General features: G+C 46.8%; 27 non-coding genes across 27 annotated transcripts; 9 read left to right on the top strand and 18 right to left on the bottom strand.

Moving 5' to 3' along the window:
• Positions 1–120: 120 nt before the first annotated feature.
• On the bottom strand, positions 121–286 carry LOC116620101. The gene has a single exon (XR_004297003.1). It is a non-coding gene; the product is annotated as a U1 spliceosomal RNA (small nuclear RNA).
• A 193-nt stretch (positions 287–479) lies between these two features.
• Positions 480–672, bottom strand: LOC116620115. Its single transcript, XR_004297018.2, has one exon. It is a non-coding gene; the product is annotated as a U2 spliceosomal RNA (small nuclear RNA).
• A 257-nt stretch (positions 673–929) lies between these two features.
• Positions 930–1,048, top strand: LOC116620118. The gene has a single exon (XR_004297021.1). It is a non-coding gene; the product is annotated as a 5S ribosomal RNA (ribosomal RNA).
• A 775-nt stretch (positions 1,049–1,823) lies between these two features.
• Positions 1,824–1,989, bottom strand: LOC116620103. Its single transcript, XR_004297006.1, has one exon. It is a non-coding gene; the product is annotated as a U1 spliceosomal RNA (small nuclear RNA).
• A 193-nt stretch (positions 1,990–2,182) lies between these two features.
• On the bottom strand, positions 2,183–2,375 carry LOC125570485. Its single transcript, XR_007312810.1, has one exon. It is a non-coding gene; the product is annotated as a U2 spliceosomal RNA (small nuclear RNA).
• A 257-nt stretch (positions 2,376–2,632) lies between these two features.
• Positions 2,633–2,751, top strand: LOC125570842. Its single transcript, XR_007313151.1, has one exon. It is a non-coding gene; the product is annotated as a 5S ribosomal RNA (ribosomal RNA).
• Positions 2,752–3,525: 774 nt separating this feature from the next.
• LOC125571077 lies at positions 3,526–3,691 on the bottom strand. Its single transcript, XR_007313388.1, has one exon. It is a non-coding gene; the product is annotated as a U1 spliceosomal RNA (small nuclear RNA).
• Positions 3,692–3,884: 193 nt separating this feature from the next.
• On the bottom strand, positions 3,885–4,077 carry LOC125570487. Its single transcript, XR_007312812.1, has one exon. It is a non-coding gene; the product is annotated as a U2 spliceosomal RNA (small nuclear RNA).
• A 257-nt stretch (positions 4,078–4,334) lies between these two features.
• LOC125570854 lies at positions 4,335–4,453 on the top strand. The gene has a single exon (XR_007313163.1). It is a non-coding gene; the product is annotated as a 5S ribosomal RNA (ribosomal RNA).
• Positions 4,454–5,227: 774 nt separating this feature from the next.
• On the bottom strand, positions 5,228–5,393 carry LOC125571078. The gene has a single exon (XR_007313389.1). It is a non-coding gene; the product is annotated as a U1 spliceosomal RNA (small nuclear RNA).
• Positions 5,394–5,586: 193 nt separating this feature from the next.
• Positions 5,587–5,779, bottom strand: LOC125570488. Its single transcript, XR_007312813.1, has one exon. It is a non-coding gene; the product is annotated as a U2 spliceosomal RNA (small nuclear RNA).
• A 257-nt stretch (positions 5,780–6,036) lies between these two features.
• On the top strand, positions 6,037–6,155 carry LOC125570865. Its single transcript, XR_007313174.1, has one exon. It is a non-coding gene; the product is annotated as a 5S ribosomal RNA (ribosomal RNA).
• A 774-nt stretch (positions 6,156–6,929) lies between these two features.
• LOC125571079 lies at positions 6,930–7,095 on the bottom strand. Its single transcript, XR_007313390.1, has one exon. It is a non-coding gene; the product is annotated as a U1 spliceosomal RNA (small nuclear RNA).
• Positions 7,096–7,288: 193 nt separating this feature from the next.
• On the bottom strand, positions 7,289–7,481 carry LOC125570489. Its single transcript, XR_007312814.1, has one exon. It is a non-coding gene; the product is annotated as a U2 spliceosomal RNA (small nuclear RNA).
• A 257-nt stretch (positions 7,482–7,738) lies between these two features.
• LOC125570876 lies at positions 7,739–7,857 on the top strand. Its single transcript, XR_007313185.1, has one exon. It is a non-coding gene; the product is annotated as a 5S ribosomal RNA (ribosomal RNA).
• Positions 7,858–8,631: 774 nt separating this feature from the next.
• LOC125571080 lies at positions 8,632–8,797 on the bottom strand. Its single transcript, XR_007313391.1, has one exon. It is a non-coding gene; the product is annotated as a U1 spliceosomal RNA (small nuclear RNA).
• A 193-nt stretch (positions 8,798–8,990) lies between these two features.
• LOC125570490 lies at positions 8,991–9,183 on the bottom strand. The gene has a single exon (XR_007312815.1). It is a non-coding gene; the product is annotated as a U2 spliceosomal RNA (small nuclear RNA).
• A 257-nt stretch (positions 9,184–9,440) lies between these two features.
• LOC125570887 lies at positions 9,441–9,559 on the top strand. The gene has a single exon (XR_007313196.1). It is a non-coding gene; the product is annotated as a 5S ribosomal RNA (ribosomal RNA).
• Positions 9,560–10,333: 774 nt separating this feature from the next.
• Positions 10,334–10,499, bottom strand: LOC125571081. Its single transcript, XR_007313392.1, has one exon. It is a non-coding gene; the product is annotated as a U1 spliceosomal RNA (small nuclear RNA).
• Positions 10,500–10,692: 193 nt separating this feature from the next.
• On the bottom strand, positions 10,693–10,885 carry LOC125570491. Its single transcript, XR_007312816.1, has one exon. It is a non-coding gene; the product is annotated as a U2 spliceosomal RNA (small nuclear RNA).
• A 257-nt stretch (positions 10,886–11,142) lies between these two features.
• On the top strand, positions 11,143–11,261 carry LOC125570899. Its single transcript, XR_007313208.1, has one exon. It is a non-coding gene; the product is annotated as a 5S ribosomal RNA (ribosomal RNA).
• Positions 11,262–12,035: 774 nt separating this feature from the next.
• On the bottom strand, positions 12,036–12,201 carry LOC125571082. Its single transcript, XR_007313393.1, has one exon. It is a non-coding gene; the product is annotated as a U1 spliceosomal RNA (small nuclear RNA).
• Positions 12,202–12,394: 193 nt separating this feature from the next.
• Positions 12,395–12,587, bottom strand: LOC125570493. Its single transcript, XR_007312818.1, has one exon. It is a non-coding gene; the product is annotated as a U2 spliceosomal RNA (small nuclear RNA).
• A 257-nt stretch (positions 12,588–12,844) lies between these two features.
• LOC125570910 lies at positions 12,845–12,963 on the top strand. Its single transcript, XR_007313219.1, has one exon. It is a non-coding gene; the product is annotated as a 5S ribosomal RNA (ribosomal RNA).
• A 774-nt stretch (positions 12,964–13,737) lies between these two features.
• Positions 13,738–13,903, bottom strand: LOC125571083. The gene has a single exon (XR_007313394.1). It is a non-coding gene; the product is annotated as a U1 spliceosomal RNA (small nuclear RNA).
• A 193-nt stretch (positions 13,904–14,096) lies between these two features.
• LOC125570494 lies at positions 14,097–14,289 on the bottom strand. Its single transcript, XR_007312819.1, has one exon. It is a non-coding gene; the product is annotated as a U2 spliceosomal RNA (small nuclear RNA).
• A 257-nt stretch (positions 14,290–14,546) lies between these two features.
• LOC125570921 lies at positions 14,547–14,665 on the top strand. Its single transcript, XR_007313230.1, has one exon. It is a non-coding gene; the product is annotated as a 5S ribosomal RNA (ribosomal RNA).
• The last annotated feature ends 703 nt before the right edge of the window (positions 14,666–15,368 follow it).

Genomic DNA, 15,368 nt, shown 5'->3' on the forward strand with positions numbered 1-15,368 from the left:
TTGTTCGCTATTAGAAGTTAGAAATTTTACAATAGTTGACTGATTACAAGCGGTGTGAAGTCCGTGCTTCACGAGTCGCTCGTTGTGATTGTGTTGTGATTACACTTGATTCGTATTGTTCGGGGACTAGCGCGAACGCAGGTCCCCACTACCAGAAATTATACGCTCGAGTTACCCACATTTGGGGTAATCGCAGGGGTCAACCCAATCGAAGTGCAATGAGAGGGCCTCACCCTGAGAGGACCGCCTTGGTGATCACGGTAAACCTCCCGCGTCAGGTAAGTATGAGTTTATTTGGCGTCCCTGTACACCGACTGTCCCCGGCTGATTTCATCCTCCATGTGGGAACGGTGCATCGCGGTGATTATGACCCGTCGTCTTAATGACGATCCTGTCTCTTATTGATCTCTCCCGCTATAGCTCGCATGAACAGCACGTAAATGATGCTCGAGGTGTTGCTTGAATGTGTCTTCCCGAAAGGGAAGGGGGCCGTACTCGGAGGTAGTGCAATACCGAGACAACCCGTGGCTGGGACGCAGCAAGCCGCTTATTCCACAGCCAGTTTCCAAAAATCAGTTTAATATATGAGCTACTCAATGAGCAGCGTATCAGATATTAAGCTGATAAGAACAGATACTACACTTGATCTTAGCCAAAAGGCCGAGAAGCGATGCAGAATCTGGCTCGGACTACAGGGAGCGTTTATCATTCTAGGCCTCCGCCATGTGGGTGACGGACTCGGTTTTAGGCCCTTCTGCCTCCTAAGATCACATGTGATGATCAGTCATGAACGTAGTGCTATCACGTACGAGCAGTATTCGCTTGATACAGCGTCTTTGCGAGTGCAATGAGACATTTTTACCGCGCTAGTGCGTGCGTACGTTCTCACCGCACCGCTATAAAAGTCTAAAATATCACCGAGATCTTTCGTCTACGGCCATACCATCGAGAAAACACCGGTTCTCGTCCGATCACCGAAGTTAAGCTCGATTGGGCGCGGTTAGTACTTGGATGGGTGACCGCCTGGGAATACCGCGTGCTGTAGGCATTTCTTTTTCATTTTTTTTCTAAACTATAAAGAAAAAGTTAGTGCAGGTTGGTCATTGTCTAAGCTAAAGAAATCCCTCAGTTGTATGCGTTCTCAACTCGATCTATAGACAATTCAGGCATACTCAGCGACCGTATTGTAATCAAAATCGCGGTCGTAAACGTTCGCAAACGTTCAGCAGATTCAAGTAGAGTCATAATATTACAAGCGATCAGATCAGTGGATTGTGAAAGCCTGTAAGAGCGTTAGTACTCGCATAGGAAATGTCTCTCAATGCAGTAAAATACTATGAGAGAAAGTGCGCAGTATTATCGCATTGGTCGCGCGTTTACACCGCGATGTGAACACGAACATTACTCAGCTAGCATCTCATACAAGCTGAGATGCCATTCATAGCGTAAACCTTGTCCAAATAAATGCTTTTCGAGATCATGTTTTCACTCACTATAATAAAGCGCGAAGGTTGCAAAGCAGCGCGCGTATTCCACTGTTCTATTTTAGTGACGAAACAGTCGCACTGAACTTTCATCGCCGGTTAGCAACAACTGATCAAAACACAGCTCACCTTCGCTCGTTTCATCGCAAAAACACCGCTAGAATGCAGACCAAACACGACTAAAGCCTCTGCCCACCATGACGGTAATGTGAGAGCAAGTTGTTCGCTATTAGAAGTTAGAAATTTTACAATAGTTGACTGATTACAAGCGGTGTGAAGTCCGTGCTTCACGAGTCGCTCGTTGTGATTGTGTTGTGATTACACTTGATTCGTATTGTTCGGGGACTAGCGCGAACGCAGGTCCCCACTACCAGAAATTATACGCTCGAGTTACCCACATTTGGGGTAATCGCAGGGGTCAACCCAATCGAAGTGCAATGAGAGGGCCTCACCCTGAGAGGACCGCCTTGGTGATCACGGTAAACCTCCCGCGTCAGGTAAGTATGAGTTTATTTGGCGTCCCTGTACACCGACTGTCCCCGGCTGATTTCATCCTCCATGTGGGAACGGTGCATCGCGGTGATTATGACCCGTCGTCTTAATGACGATCCTGTCTCTTATTGATCTCTCCCGCTATAGCTCGCATGAACAGCACGTAAATGATGCTCGAGGTGTTGCTTGAATGTGTCTTCCCGAAAGGGAAGGGGGCCGTACTCGGAGGTAGTGCAATACCGAGACAACCCGTGGCTGGGACGCAGCAAGCCGCTTATTCCACAGCCAGTTTCCAAAAATCAGTTTAATATATGAGCTACTCAATGAGCAGCGTATCAGATATTAAGCTGATAAGAACAGATACTACACTTGATCTTAGCCAAAAGGCCGAGAAGCGATGCAGAATCTGGCTCGGACTACAGGGAGCGTTTATCATTCTAGGCCTCCGCCATGTGGGTGACGGACTCGGTTTTAGGCCCTTCTGCCTCCTAAGATCACATGTGATGATCAGTCATGAACGTAGTGCTATCACGTACGAGCAGTATTCGCTTGATACAGCGTCTTTGCGAGTGCAATGAGACATTTTTACCGCGCTAGTGCGTGCGTACGTTCTCACCGCACCGCTATAAAAGTCTAAAATATCACCGAGATCTTTCGTCTACGGCCATACCATCGAGAAAACACCGGTTCTCGTCCGATCACCGAAGTTAAGCTCGATTGGGCGCGGTTAGTACTTGGATGGGTGACCGCCTGGGAATACCGCGTGCTGTAGGCATTTCTTTTTCATTTTTTTTCTAAACTATAAAGAAAAAGTTAGTGCAGGTTGGTCATTGTCTAAGCTAAAGAAATCCCTCAGTTGTATGCGTTCTCAACTCGATCTATAGACAATTCAGGCATACTCAGCGACCGTATTGTAATCAAAATCGCGGTCGTAAACGTTCGCAAACGTTCAGCAGATTCAAGTAGAGTCATAATATTACAAGCGATCAGATCAGTGGATTGTGAAAGCCTGTAAGAGCGTTAGTACTCGCATAGGAAATGTCTCTCAATGCAGTAAAATACTATGAGAGAAAGTGCGCAGTATTATCGCATTGGTCGCGCGTTTACACCGCGAGTGAACACGAACATTACTCAGCTAGCATCTCATACAAGCTGAGATGCCATTCATAGCGTAAACCTTGTCCAAATAAATGCTTTTCGAGATCATGTTTTCACTCACTATAATAAAGCGCGAAGGTTGCAAAGCAGCGCGCGTATTCCACTGTTCTATTTTAGTGACGAAACAGTCGCACTGAACTTTCATCGCCGGTTAGCAACAACTGATCAAAACACAGCTCACCTTCGCTCGTTTCATCGCAAAAACACCGCTAGAATGCAGACCAAACACGACTAAAGCCTCTGCCCACCATGACGGTAATGTGAGAGCAAGTTGTTCGCTATTAGAAGTTAGAAATTTTACAATAGTTGACTGATTACAAGCGGTGTGAAGTCCGTGCTTCACGAGTCGCTCGTTGTGATTGTGTTGTGATTACACTTGATTCGTATTGTTCGGGGACTAGCGCGAACGCAGGTCCCCACTACCAGAAATTATACGCTCGAGTTACCCACATTTGGGGTAATCGCAGGGGTCAACCCAATCGAAGTGCAATGAGAGGGCCTCACCCTGAGAGGACCGCCTTGGTGATCACGGTAAACCTCCCGCGTCAGGTAAGTATGAGTTTATTTGGCGTCCCTGTACACCGACTGTCCCCGGCTGATTTCATCCTCCATGTGGGAACGGTGCATCGCGGTGATTATGACCCGTCGTCTTAATGACGATCCTGTCTCTTATTGATCTCTCCCGCTATAGCTCGCATGAACAGCACGTAAATGATGCTCGAGGTGTTGCTTGAATGTGTCTTCCCGAAAGGGAAGGGGGCCGTACTCGGAGGTAGTGCAATACCGAGACAACCCGTGGCTGGGACGCAGCAAGCCGCTTATTCCACAGCCAGTTTCCAAAAATCAGTTTAATATATGAGCTACTCAATGAGCAGCGTATCAGATATTAAGCTGATAAGAACAGATACTACACTTGATCTTAGCCAAAAGGCCGAGAAGCGATGCAGAATCTGGCTCGGACTACAGGGAGCGTTTATCATTCTAGGCCTCCGCCATGTGGGTGACGGACTCGGTTTTAGGCCCTTCTGCCTCCTAAGATCACATGTGATGATCAGTCATGAACGTAGTGCTATCACGTACGAGCAGTATTCGCTTGATACAGCGTCTTTGCGAGTGCAATGAGACATTTTTACCGCGCTAGTGCGTGCGTACGTTCTCACCGCACCGCTATAAAAGTCTAAAATATCACCGAGATCTTTCGTCTACGGCCATACCATCGAGAAAACACCGGTTCTCGTCCGATCACCGAAGTTAAGCTCGATTGGGCGCGGTTAGTACTTGGATGGGTGACCGCCTGGGAATACCGCGTGCTGTAGGCATTTCTTTTTCATTTTTTTTCTAAACTATAAAGAAAAAGTTAGTGCAGGTTGGTCATTGTCTAAGCTAAAGAAATCCCTCAGTTGTATGCGTTCTCAACTCGATCTATAGACAATTCAGGCATACTCAGCGACCGTATTGTAATCAAAATCGCGGTCGTAAACGTTCGCAAACGTTCAGCAGATTCAAGTAGAGTCATAATATTACAAGCGATCAGATCAGTGGATTGTGAAAGCCTGTAAGAGCGTTAGTACTCGCATAGGAAATGTCTCTCAATGCAGTAAAATACTATGAGAGAAAGTGCGCAGTATTATCGCATTGGTCGCGCGTTTACACCGCGAGTGAACACGAACATTACTCAGCTAGCATCTCATACAAGCTGAGATGCCATTCATAGCGTAAACCTTGTCCAAATAAATGCTTTTCGAGATCATGTTTTCACTCACTATAATAAAGCGCGAAGGTTGCAAAGCAGCGCGCGTATTCCACTGTTCTATTTTAGTGACGAAACAGTCGCACTGAACTTTCATCGCCGGTTAGCAACAACTGATCAAAACACAGCTCACCTTCGCTCGTTTCATCGCAAAAACACCGCTAGAATGCAGACCAAACACGACTAAAGCCTCTGCCCACCATGACGGTAATGTGAGAGCAAGTTGTTCGCTATTAGAAGTTAGAAATTTTACAATAGTTGACTGATTACAAGCGGTGTGAAGTCCGTGCTTCACGAGTCGCTCGTTGTGATTGTGTTGTGATTACACTTGATTCGTATTGTTCGGGGACTAGCGCGAACGCAGGTCCCCACTACCAGAAATTATACGCTCGAGTTACCCACATTTGGGGTAATCGCAGGGGTCAACCCAATCGAAGTGCAATGAGAGGGCCTCACCCTGAGAGGACCGCCTTGGTGATCACGGTAAACCTCCCGCGTCAGGTAAGTATGAGTTTATTTGGCGTCCCTGTACACCGACTGTCCCCGGCTGATTTCATCCTCCATGTGGGAACGGTGCATCGCGGTGATTATGACCCGTCGTCTTAATGACGATCCTGTCTCTTATTGATCTCTCCCGCTATAGCTCGCATGAACAGCACGTAAATGATGCTCGAGGTGTTGCTTGAATGTGTCTTCCCGAAAGGGAAGGGGGCCGTACTCGGAGGTAGTGCAATACCGAGACAACCCGTGGCTGGGACGCAGCAAGCCGCTTATTCCACAGCCAGTTTCCAAAAATCAGTTTAATATATGAGCTACTCAATGAGCAGCGTATCAGATATTAAGCTGATAAGAACAGATACTACACTTGATCTTAGCCAAAAGGCCGAGAAGCGATGCAGAATCTGGCTCGGACTACAGGGAGCGTTTATCATTCTAGGCCTCCGCCATGTGGGTGACGGACTCGGTTTTAGGCCCTTCTGCCTCCTAAGATCACATGTGATGATCAGTCATGAACGTAGTGCTATCACGTACGAGCAGTATTCGCTTGATACAGCGTCTTTGCGAGTGCAATGAGACATTTTTACCGCGCTAGTGCGTGCGTACGTTCTCACCGCACCGCTATAAAAGTCTAAAATATCACCGAGATCTTTCGTCTACGGCCATACCATCGAGAAAACACCGGTTCTCGTCCGATCACCGAAGTTAAGCTCGATTGGGCGCGGTTAGTACTTGGATGGGTGACCGCCTGGGAATACCGCGTGCTGTAGGCATTTCTTTTTCATTTTTTTTCTAAACTATAAAGAAAAAGTTAGTGCAGGTTGGTCATTGTCTAAGCTAAAGAAATCCCTCAGTTGTATGCGTTCTCAACTCGATCTATAGACAATTCAGGCATACTCAGCGACCGTATTGTAATCAAAATCGCGGTCGTAAACGTTCGCAAACGTTCAGCAGATTCAAGTAGAGTCATAATATTACAAGCGATCAGATCAGTGGATTGTGAAAGCCTGTAAGAGCGTTAGTACTCGCATAGGAAATGTCTCTCAATGCAGTAAAATACTATGAGAGAAAGTGCGCAGTATTATCGCATTGGTCGCGCGTTTACACCGCGAGTGAACACGAACATTACTCAGCTAGCATCTCATACAAGCTGAGATGCCATTCATAGCGTAAACCTTGTCCAAATAAATGCTTTTCGAGATCATGTTTTCACTCACTATAATAAAGCGCGAAGGTTGCAAAGCAGCGCGCGTATTCCACTGTTCTATTTTAGTGACGAAACAGTCGCACTGAACTTTCATCGCCGGTTAGCAACAACTGATCAAAACACAGCTCACCTTCGCTCGTTTCATCGCAAAAACACCGCTAGAATGCAGACCAAACACGACTAAAGCCTCTGCCCACCATGACGGTAATGTGAGAGCAAGTTGTTCGCTATTAGAAGTTAGAAATTTTACAATAGTTGACTGATTACAAGCGGTGTGAAGTCCGTGCTTCACGAGTCGCTCGTTGTGATTGTGTTGTGATTACACTTGATTCGTATTGTTCGGGGACTAGCGCGAACGCAGGTCCCCACTACCAGAAATTATACGCTCGAGTTACCCACATTTGGGGTAATCGCAGGGGTCAACCCAATCGAAGTGCAATGAGAGGGCCTCACCCTGAGAGGACCGCCTTGGTGATCACGGTAAACCTCCCGCGTCAGGTAAGTATGAGTTTATTTGGCGTCCCTGTACACCGACTGTCCCCGGCTGATTTCATCCTCCATGTGGGAACGGTGCATCGCGGTGATTATGACCCGTCGTCTTAATGACGATCCTGTCTCTTATTGATCTCTCCCGCTATAGCTCGCATGAACAGCACGTAAATGATGCTCGAGGTGTTGCTTGAATGTGTCTTCCCGAAAGGGAAGGGGGCCGTACTCGGAGGTAGTGCAATACCGAGACAACCCGTGGCTGGGACGCAGCAAGCCGCTTATTCCACAGCCAGTTTCCAAAAATCAGTTTAATATATGAGCTACTCAATGAGCAGCGTATCAGATATTAAGCTGATAAGAACAGATACTACACTTGATCTTAGCCAAAAGGCCGAGAAGCGATGCAGAATCTGGCTCGGACTACAGGGAGCGTTTATCATTCTAGGCCTCCGCCATGTGGGTGACGGACTCGGTTTTAGGCCCTTCTGCCTCCTAAGATCACATGTGATGATCAGTCATGAACGTAGTGCTATCACGTACGAGCAGTATTCGCTTGATACAGCGTCTTTGCGAGTGCAATGAGACATTTTTACCGCGCTAGTGCGTGCGTACGTTCTCACCGCACCGCTATAAAAGTCTAAAATATCACCGAGATCTTTCGTCTACGGCCATACCATCGAGAAAACACCGGTTCTCGTCCGATCACCGAAGTTAAGCTCGATTGGGCGCGGTTAGTACTTGGATGGGTGACCGCCTGGGAATACCGCGTGCTGTAGGCATTTCTTTTTCATTTTTTTTCTAAACTATAAAGAAAAAGTTAGTGCAGGTTGGTCATTGTCTAAGCTAAAGAAATCCCTCAGTTGTATGCGTTCTCAACTCGATCTATAGACAATTCAGGCATACTCAGCGACCGTATTGTAATCAAAATCGCGGTCGTAAACGTTCGCAAACGTTCAGCAGATTCAAGTAGAGTCATAATATTACAAGCGATCAGATCAGTGGATTGTGAAAGCCTGTAAGAGCGTTAGTACTCGCATAGGAAATGTCTCTCAATGCAGTAAAATACTATGAGAGAAAGTGCGCAGTATTATCGCATTGGTCGCGCGTTTACACCGCGAGTGAACACGAACATTACTCAGCTAGCATCTCATACAAGCTGAGATGCCATTCATAGCGTAAACCTTGTCCAAATAAATGCTTTTCGAGATCATGTTTTCACTCACTATAATAAAGCGCGAAGGTTGCAAAGCAGCGCGCGTATTCCACTGTTCTATTTTAGTGACGAAACAGTCGCACTGAACTTTCATCGCCGGTTAGCAACAACTGATCAAAACACAGCTCACCTTCGCTCGTTTCATCGCAAAAACACCGCTAGAATGCAGACCAAACACGACTAAAGCCTCTGCCCACCATGACGGTAATGTGAGAGCAAGTTGTTCGCTATTAGAAGTTAGAAATTTTACAATAGTTGACTGATTACAAGCGGTGTGAAGTCCGTGCTTCACGAGTCGCTCGTTGTGATTGTGTTGTGATTACACTTGATTCGTATTGTTCGGGGACTAGCGCGAACGCAGGTCCCCACTACCAGAAATTATACGCTCGAGTTACCCACATTTGGGGTAATCGCAGGGGTCAACCCAATCGAAGTGCAATGAGAGGGCCTCACCCTGAGAGGACCGCCTTGGTGATCACGGTAAACCTCCCGCGTCAGGTAAGTATGAGTTTATTTGGCGTCCCTGTACACCGACTGTCCCCGGCTGATTTCATCCTCCATGTGGGAACGGTGCATCGCGGTGATTATGACCCGTCGTCTTAATGACGATCCTGTCTCTTATTGATCTCTCCCGCTATAGCTCGCATGAACAGCACGTAAATGATGCTCGAGGTGTTGCTTGAATGTGTCTTCCCGAAAGGGAAGGGGGCCGTACTCGGAGGTAGTGCAATACCGAGACAACCCGTGGCTGGGACGCAGCAAGCCGCTTATTCCACAGCCAGTTTCCAAAAATCAGTTTAATATATGAGCTACTCAATGAGCAGCGTATCAGATATTAAGCTGATAAGAACAGATACTACACTTGATCTTAGCCAAAAGGCCGAGAAGCGATGCAGAATCTGGCTCGGACTACAGGGAGCGTTTATCATTCTAGGCCTCCGCCATGTGGGTGACGGACTCGGTTTTAGGCCCTTCTGCCTCCTAAGATCACATGTGATGATCAGTCATGAACGTAGTGCTATCACGTACGAGCAGTATTCGCTTGATACAGCGTCTTTGCGAGTGCAATGAGACATTTTTACCGCGCTAGTGCGTGCGTACGTTCTCACCGCACCGCTATAAAAGTCTAAAATATCACCGAGATCTTTCGTCTACGGCCATACCATCGAGAAAACACCGGTTCTCGTCCGATCACCGAAGTTAAGCTCGATTGGGCGCGGTTAGTACTTGGATGGGTGACCGCCTGGGAATACCGCGTGCTGTAGGCATTTCTTTTTCATTTTTTTTCTAAACTATAAAGAAAAAGTTAGTGCAGGTTGGTCATTGTCTAAGCTAAAGAAATCCCTCAGTTGTATGCGTTCTCAACTCGATCTATAGACAATTCAGGCATACTCAGCGACCGTATTGTAATCAAAATCGCGGTCGTAAACGTTCGCAAACGTTCAGCAGATTCAAGTAGAGTCATAATATTACAAGCGATCAGATCAGTGGATTGTGAAAGCCTGTAAGAGCGTTAGTACTCGCATAGGAAATGTCTCTCAATGCAGTAAAATACTATGAGAGAAAGTGCGCAGTATTATCGCATTGGTCGCGCGTTTACACCGCGAGTGAACACGAACATTACTCAGCTAGCATCTCATACAAGCTGAGATGCCATTCATAGCGTAAACCTTGTCCAAATAAATGCTTTTCGAGATCATGTTTTCACTCACTATAATAAAGCGCGAAGGTTGCAAAGCAGCGCGCGTATTCCACTGTTCTATTTTAGTGACGAAACAGTCGCACTGAACTTTCATCGCCGGTTAGCAACAACTGATCAAAACACAGCTCACCTTCGCTCGTTTCATCGCAAAAACACCGCTAGAATGCAGACCAAACACGACTAAAGCCTCTGCCCACCATGACGGTAATGTGAGAGCAAGTTGTTCGCTATTAGAAGTTAGAAATTTTACAATAGTTGACTGATTACAAGCGGTGTGAAGTCCGTGCTTCACGAGTCGCTCGTTGTGATTGTGTTGTGATTACACTTGATTCGTATTGTTCGGGGACTAGCGCGAACGCAGGTCCCCACTACCAGAAATTATACGCTCGAGTTACCCACATTTGGGGTAATCGCAGGGGTCAACCCAATCGAAGTGCAATGAGAGGGCCTCACCCTGAGAGGACCGCCTTGGTGATCACGGTAAACCTCCCGCGTCAGGTAAGTATGAGTTTATTTGGCGTCCCTGTACACCGACTGTCCCCGGCTGATTTCATCCTCCATGTGGGAACGGTGCATCGCGGTGATTATGACCCGTCGTCTTAATGACGATCCTGTCTCTTATTGATCTCTCCCGCTATAGCTCGCATGAACAGCACGTAAATGATGCTCGAGGTGTTGCTTGAATGTGTCTTCCCGAAAGGGAAGGGGGCCGTACTCGGAGGTAGTGCAATACCGAGACAACCCGTGGCTGGGACGCAGCAAGCCGCTTATTCCACAGCCAGTTTCCAAAAATCAGTTTAATATATGAGCTACTCAATGAGCAGCGTATCAGATATTAAGCTGATAAGAACAGATACTACACTTGATCTTAGCCAAAAGGCCGAGAAGCGATGCAGAATCTGGCTCGGACTACAGGGAGCGTTTATCATTCTAGGCCTCCGCCATGTGGGTGACGGACTCGGTTTTAGGCCCTTCTGCCTCCTAAGATCACATGTGATGATCAGTCATGAACGTAGTGCTATCACGTACGAGCAGTATTCGCTTGATACAGCGTCTTTGCGAGTGCAATGAGACATTTTTACCGCGCTAGTGCGTGCGTACGTTCTCACCGCACCGCTATAAAAGTCTAAAATATCACCGAGATCTTTCGTCTACGGCCATACCATCGAGAAAACACCGGTTCTCGTCCGATCACCGAAGTTAAGCTCGATTGGGCGCGGTTAGTACTTGGATGGGTGACCGCCTGGGAATACCGCGTGCTGTAGGCATTTCTTTTTCATTTTTTTTCTAAACTATAAAGAAAAAGTTAGTGCAGGTTGGTCATTGTCTAAGCTAAAGAAATCCCTCAGTTGTATGCGTTCTCAACTCGATCTATAGACAATTCAGGCATACTCAGCGACCGTATTGTAATCAAAATCGCGGTCGTAAACGTTCGCAAACGTTCAGCAGATTCAAGTAGAGTCATAATATTACAAGCGATCAGATCAGTGGATTGTGAAAGCCTGTAAGAGCGTTAGTACTCGCATAGGAAATGTCTCTCAATGCAGTAAAATACTATGAGAGAAAGTGCGCAGTATTATCGCATTGGTCGCGCGTTTACACCGCGAGTGAACACGAACATTACTCAGCTAGCATCTCATACAAGCTGAGATGCCATTCATAGCGTAAACCTTGTCCAAATAAATGCTTTTCGAGATCATGTTTTCACTCACTATAATAAAGCGCGAAGGTTGCAAAGCAGCGCGCGTATTCCACTGTTCTATTTTAGTGACGAAACAGTCGCACTGAACTTTCATCGCCGGTTAGCAACAACTGATCAAAACACAGCTCACCTTCGCTCGTTTCATCGCAAAAACACCGCTAGAATGCAGACCAAACACGACTAAAGCCTCTGCCCACCATGACGGTAATGTGAGAGCAAGTTGTTCGCTATTAGAAGTTAGAAATTTTACAATAGTTGACTGATTACAAGCGGTGTGAAGTCCGTGCTTCACGAGTCGCTCGTTGTGATTGTGTTGTGATTACACTTGATTCGTATTGTTCGGGGACTAGCGCGAACGCAGGTCCCCACTACCAGAAATTATACGCTCGAGTTACCCACATTTGGGGTAATCGCAGGGGTCAACCCAATCGAAGTGCAATGAGAGGGCCTCACCCTGAGAGGACCGCCTTGGTGATCACGGTAAACCTCCCGCGTCAGGTAAGTATGAGTTTATTTGGCGTCCCTGTACACCGACTGTCCCCGGCTGATTTCATCCTCCATGTGGGAACGGTGCATCGCGGTGATTATGACCCGTCGTCTTAATGACGATCCTGTCTCTTATTGATCTCTCCCGCTATAGCTCGCATGAACAGCACGTAAATGATGCTCGAGGTGTTGCTTGAATGTGTCTTCCCGAAAGGGAAGGGGGCCGTACTCGGAGGTAGTGCAATACCGAGACAACCCGTGGCTGGGACGCAGCAAGCCGCTTATTCCACAGCCAGTTTCCAAAAATCAGTTTAATATATGAGCTACTCAATGAGCAGCGTATCAGATATTAAGCTGATAAGAACAGATACTACACTTGATCTTAGCCAAAAGGCCGAGAAGCGATGCAGAATCTGGCTCGGACTACAGGGAGCGTTTATCATTCTAGGCCTCCGCCATGTGGGTGACGGACTCGGTTTTAGGCCCTTCTGCCTCCTAAGATCACATGTGATGATCAGTCATGAACGTAGTGCTATCACGTACGTGCAGTATTCGCTTGATACAGCGTCTTTGCGAGTGCAATGAGACATTTTTACCGCGCTAGTGCGTGCGTACGTTCTCACCGCACCGCTATAAAAGTCTAAAATATCACCGAGATCTTTCGTCTACGGCCATACCATCGAGAAAACACCGGTTCTCGTCCGATCACCGAAGTTAAGCTCGATTGGGCGCGGTTAGTACTTGGATGGGTGACCGCCTGGGAATACCGCGTGCTGTAGGCATTTCTTTTTCATTTTTTTTCTAAACTATAAAGAAAAAGTTAGTGCAGGTTGGTCATTGTCTAAGCTAAAGAAATCCCTCAGTTGTATGCGTTCTCAACTCGATCTATAGACAATTCAGGCATACTCAGCGACCGTATTGTAATCAAAATCGCGGTCGTAAACGTTCGCAAACGTTCAGCAGATTCAAGTAGAGTCATAATATTACAAGCGATCAGATCAGTGGATTGTGAAAGCCTGTAAGAGCGTTAGTACTCGCATAGGAAATGTCTCTCAATGCAGTAAAATACTATGAGAGAAAGTGCGCAGTATTATCGCATTGGTCGCGCGTTTACACCGCGAGTGAACACGAACATTACTCAGCTAGCATCTCATACAAGCTGAGATGCCATTCATAGCGTAAACCTTGTCCAAATAAATGCTTTTCGAGATCATGTTTTCACTCACTATAATAAAGCGCGAAGGTTGCAAAGCAGCGCGCGTATTCCACTGTTCTATTTTAGTGACGAAACAGTCGCACTGAACTTTCATCGCCGGTTAGCAACAACTGATCAAAACACAGCTCACCTTCGCTCGTTTCATCGCAAAAACACCGCTAGAATGCAGACCAAACACGACTAAAGCCTCTGCCCACCATGACGGTAATGTGAGAGCAAGTTGTTCGCTATTAGAAGTTAGAAATTTTACAATAGTTGACTGATTACAAGCGGTGTGAAGTCCGTGCTTCACGAGTCGCTCGTTGTGATTGTGTTGTGATTACACTTGATTCGTATTGTTCGGGGACTAGCGCGAACGCAGGTCCCCACTACCAGAAATTATACGCTCGAGTTACCCACATTTGGGGTAATCGCAGGGGTCAACCCAATCGAAGTGCAATGAGAGGGCCTCACCCTGAGAGGACCGCCTTGGTGATCACGGTAAACCTCCCGCGTCAGGTAAGTATGAGTTTATTTGGCGTCCCTGTACACCGACTGTCCCCGGCTGATTTCATCCTCCATGTGGGAACGGTGCATCGCGGTGATTATGACCCGTCGTCTTAATGACGATCCTGTCTCTTATTGATCTCTCCCGCTATAGCTCGCATGAACAGCACGTAAATGATGCTCGAGGTGTTGCTTGAATGTGTCTTCCCGAAAGGGAAGGGGGCCGTACTCGGAGGTAGTGCAATACCGAGACAACCCGTGGCTGGGACGCAGCAAGCCGCTTATTCCACAGCCAGTTTCCAAAAATCAGTTTAATATATGAGCTACTCAATGAGCAGCGTATCAGATATTAAGCTGATAAGAACAGATACTACACTTGATCTTAGCCAAAAGGCCGAGAAGCGATGCAGAATCTGGCTCGGACTACAGGGAGCGTTTATCATTCTAGGCCTCCGCCATGTGGGTGACGGACTCGGTTTTAGGCCCTTCTGCCTCCTAAGATCACATGTGATGATCAGTCATGAACGTAGTGCTATCACGTACGAGCAGTATTCGCTTGATACAGCGTCTTTGCGAGTGCAATGAGACATTTTTACCGCGCTAGTGCGTGCGTACGTTCTCACCGCACCGCTATAAAAGTCTAAAATATCACCGAGATCTTTCGTCTACGGCCATACCATCGAGAAAACACCGGTTCTCGTCCGATCACCGAAGTTAAGCTCGATTGGGCGCGGTTAGTACTTGGATGGGTGACCGCCTGGGAATACCGCGTGCTGTAGGCATTTCTTTTTCATTTTTTTTCTAAACTATAAAGAAAAAGTTAGTGCAGGTTGGTCATTGTCTAAGCTAAAGAAATCCCTCAGTTGTATGCGTTCTCAACTCGATCTATAGACAATTCAGGCATACTCAGCGACCGTATTGTAATCAAAATCGCGGTCGTAAACGTTCGCAAACGTTCAGCAGATTCAAGTAGAGTCATAATATTACAAGCGATCAGATCAGTGGATTGTGAAAGCCTGTAAGAGCGTTAGTACTCGCATAGGAAATGTCTCTCAATGCAGTAAAATACTATGAGAGAAAGTGCGCAGTATTATCGCATTGGTCGCGCGTTTACACCGCGAGTGAACACGAACATTACTCAGCTAGCATCTCATACAAGCTGAGATGCCATTCATAGCGTAAACCTTGTCCAAATAAATGCTTTTCGAGATCATGTTTTCACTCACTATAATAAAGCGCGAAGGTTGCAAAGCAGCGCGCGTATTCCACTGTTCTATTTTAGTGACGAAACAGTCGCACTGAACTTTCATCGCCGGTTAGCAACAACTGATCAAAACACAGCTCACCTTCGCTCGTTTCATCGCAAAAACACCGCTAGAATGCAGACCAAACACGACTAAAGCCTCTGCCCACCATGACGGTAATGTGAGAGCAAGTTGTTCGCTATTAGAAGTTAGAAATTTTACAATAGTTGACTGATTACAA

This window comes from Nematostella vectensis, chromosome 8 (genome assembly GCF_932526225.1).
Source record: "Nematostella vectensis chromosome 8, jaNemVect1.1, whole genome shotgun sequence".
Lineage (NCBI taxonomy): Eukaryota > Metazoa > Cnidaria > Anthozoa > Actiniaria > Edwardsiidae > Nematostella > Nematostella vectensis.